This window comes from Charadrius vociferus, unplaced genomic scaffold (genome assembly GCF_000708025.1).
Source record: "Charadrius vociferus isolate BGI_N301 unplaced genomic scaffold, ASM70802v2 scaffold556, whole genome shotgun sequence".
NCBI lineage: Eukaryota > Metazoa > Chordata > Aves > Charadriiformes > Charadriidae > Charadrius > Charadrius vociferus.
Window position 1 is genome coordinate 350,991 of NW_009648647.1, and position 3,651 is coordinate 354,641.

The following is a 3,651-nucleotide window of genomic DNA, read 5'->3' on the forward strand; positions in this document are numbered from 1 at the left end:
CTGATGGTGCTTGAAGACTGACTGTATTGAAGGTAAATGCCATCTGCATTGACCCCAAAAGCTTTGAGTGACTCCAGAGAGCTATTGGCTGTGAATTAATGGCAGCAGGCTGTAGCTGCACACCCTTCCATTGTAAATCTCTCTTCACCTGTTCATAACTGAGTGCTAAAACTTAATTCCTACTAAAACACGGTATGCAGATCTCTGGCCAGACGGTGCATCTTACTCCTTTCTAACAGCGACTTACACTTTCTTCAAGTTACCAGAGCATGAGAAGTGTTTCAGGGGCATGGTTAGGTGAGAGACTGTTTCCATTATTTGGATAAAACCTACAACTGATAGAGAGCAAAAATTTTGGACGAGTAGGACTTGAGAAAGAGCATCATATGAGGGGAAATAACAGATTTTGAATAGCGCTGCTTCTCTGCTAGTCCTTCCCGTCAGTCTCATGCTGAGCTTGTGTGCAGGTGGTTGGGCACAAAAGCCGAGAGAAGATAGCGGGGAGAAGGGGGATGTGGAAGAGAAATGATCTTTTGGTAGTTCACAAGACTTGGTGAGCGTGCTTGGTGGGCTTAGGTTTGAGAACGTGTTCAAAGTCCTGTTCGCATTGAAGCCATTAACTGTCTTGAGTATAATGAGCGGTTTTCCAGTGAACAGGTTTCGTTATCTGGAATGCGTAATGAACTTGAACTGATGATATGTGTTAAACAGTATTTCTGGAGACTCCACTTAACAAAATGGCTAGTATTTATTGCTCTTGTGATGAGTTGTCTTGTTTATGGAATCAATGTGTATGAAAGCAAACTGACAAAACACAAAGTTATGTCGTGACACAATCATGTAGCTAGGAAGCCAATTAATGTTACCTTTTATTCTGCAATTTACTTGCTCTCTGGTGCCTATGCATTGTAACACACATACTATGCAATATCATTTTTTTAAACCAGTTCACTGCATTGGGCAAGCAAGGCCTGAGTTTAGCCTTAATTTTCTAACAATTCACAGGAAAGTACTTTAAAAACAGTGACGAACTAAAAGAAGGTGAAAAATGCATAAAGTAAAAGCACAGTTCCAGACTGCTCACATAAGTGTCTTTCTAGCACCAAAACAGCATCCACGATAGAAGCAGCTACTTGCTGTAATAGTTTCAATTTATGAAAACTGTGTACTAGATAAAATTATATTGTGATGTGTAAAAAGTGTATTTTATAGCTTTGGTGACTTAGTTTACTGTTTTGTATATATGAATTTTATAAATCTATTAAAACTTGACTTGTTATACTGTTCTTCATGGGTTTTATCTTTCAACAAAGTCTAGAGTGATTTATTTTTTTTGCTTTATCCAAAAATTTTCTGCAAGAGAACCGTTTCTTGAATACATTACAGCGTGAACTGCATGAGACTCCAGCTGTCATGCAATAAAATCTTGTTCTGTAATCTTTACGCATCTCCCAACTCTCCAGTTCTGGTCTGAATCATTCTTCCTGACTGTGCCCAGGAGTTGAAGACTGGTGAAACATTAACCTGTGTAAAACTTCCAACTCATTCGCCTGTAGCATTTCAGTAGTGGGGTTAGGCATTGGAGCTGATGGGAGGTGGAAGGGGACACACAGCTAGAGTTTGTGCTTATGTATTTTAAGCAAGAGAAGGTAATTAAGCCTGTTAGAGATTTCTCTTCTGCTGGTAGCATCTGATAATAGCTAGAGAATCATAGAATTGCTGAGGTCGGAAGGGACCTTTAAGACCATCAAGTCCAACCATTAACCTACCCTGGCAAAACCACTCCTAAACCATGTCCCCACGTACCACCACCTCTACCCTTTTTTTAAACACCTCCAGGGATGGCGAATCCACCCCCTCCCTGGACAGTCTCTTCCAATGTTTGATAACCATTTCAAGTGAAAAAAAATTTCCTAATACCCAATCTAAACCTCCCCTGACACAACTTGAACCCATTTCCTCTCATCCTATCTCTTGTCACCAGGGAGAAGAGGTCAGCCCCCACCTCTCTACCCCCTCCTTTCAGGTAGTTGTATAGGAACTATACTGCTTCTTTTCCAGTGACGGTCCCCTCTGTGGGACTCACTCGTGTGCGGTGGTACCGTATACAGTGCCCTTTGGAGAGTCATCGGTGTCCCCATCTGCCAGCACTGCTGTCCTGGCACAGACTCATTCTGCCAGAACTTGAGCTCCAGTTCGTAGGAATGTTGTTAACCTTTCCTCACTTGTACTTCGAGAGGTCGCATCTGGCAGATATTTGTGGCAAGCCTAATCGTTTCTTGTGGGAACTGTTAATGCGTAATCAGTTACCTTGGCAGGTACGCAGTTTGAGACGCTTCATGGACATTGTTTGTCCTTTTTACTAATCATTGGAAATGTTGGGTCCTCAGCTACGTCAAGCTTTTGGGAATGGTTGACTTTTTTCCCTGGATGTGCTGAGCACTTTCAGGTAACAATGTGTATTGTCAGTGTTGAGCATCTCTGAAAATGAGGACCGATGAATTGCAGAATCAGTATGCGCTAACAGGTGTGATCACATACTTTCTGATCTGGAAAGCTCTCGGCAGCTCCAAGTGAGCTCTTTGGTCAGCTCTGCAAAAGCAAATTAGCCCTTTGCTGAGCCAAAATATTCCTGTGAATTCCAGCCCTAAAAGATAGCGTATAGGACAAGTTTAACTGGTTTCTCACTGGAGCAAGAGACGCTCTTTCTGGCGGTATCTGCGGGAACACATTGGCGTTGCAGCGGGGCCGTGCCGGGCTGTTGAGACACTTGACCAGCGGACAGGGAGAGGGGTTGGTTTAAGTTGTGACTTTTGGCTGCTCCAGAGCTGGTGGGGCTTGGTTGGTTTGTTTTGCCATCAGTTTCTCCGATATCTGAATTGCTGAATCCCCAAAGCTGTAGTGAAAATAAGCGCGTTGTCGGGGGAGCGCCTGCCCGAGCCCAGTCCTTCCCTCGGCAGCAGGCGTGAGCAGGTCCTTAAACCGCACCGATTTCAGGGGGATTTAAACTTTTCTTTGGAAGACGTGGTGGGAGGCTTGAATCGGGGTGTCTTAGCAACGCTATTTCTGTATCCCAATCTATCCCACTTCATACAGCAAATGTCCTCTTCGAAATTCAGCTGCGCGGATGTTGCCCCATAAGAACAGAGGCTGAAGCGGTGGGTTCTGCAGGTGAGTTTGTCTCTTCGGTGCCGACAAGTGCTGGTACCCTGGGGGGACCCTAAACTCAATACGTAAACTTTGAATTCTCTTCCCCGGCTCGGCATGGCGGCCTGTCACCAGAGTATCGCTTCTGCAGTTTCAATAATCCAGTGCTCTGAAGATAAAAGGGAAAATATGGCTATTTCCCCGGGGAGAAGCTTCTCTGAAATGCAAAGCAGGCAGGGCTGTATGGCTCTGTGCTTTTGCTGCAGTGTACGAGGCATAAGGTTTGGGGTGGATATAGTAATATTTAAGTATTCACTACAGCTCTTTGGGAAGAGAAATCAAATCCCTGCTGTTTCCAGCTCCAGTCTGGTATCTCATTATCCTGTACAGACCTGGGAGGAAGTTTATTCACTTACTAACAAAAATTATCTTATTTCTGGCCCCTCTCCCCAAGGCTGAGCAGCACCTTGGGACGCTGCATGGTGTTAAGGGAAGAAGAAATAT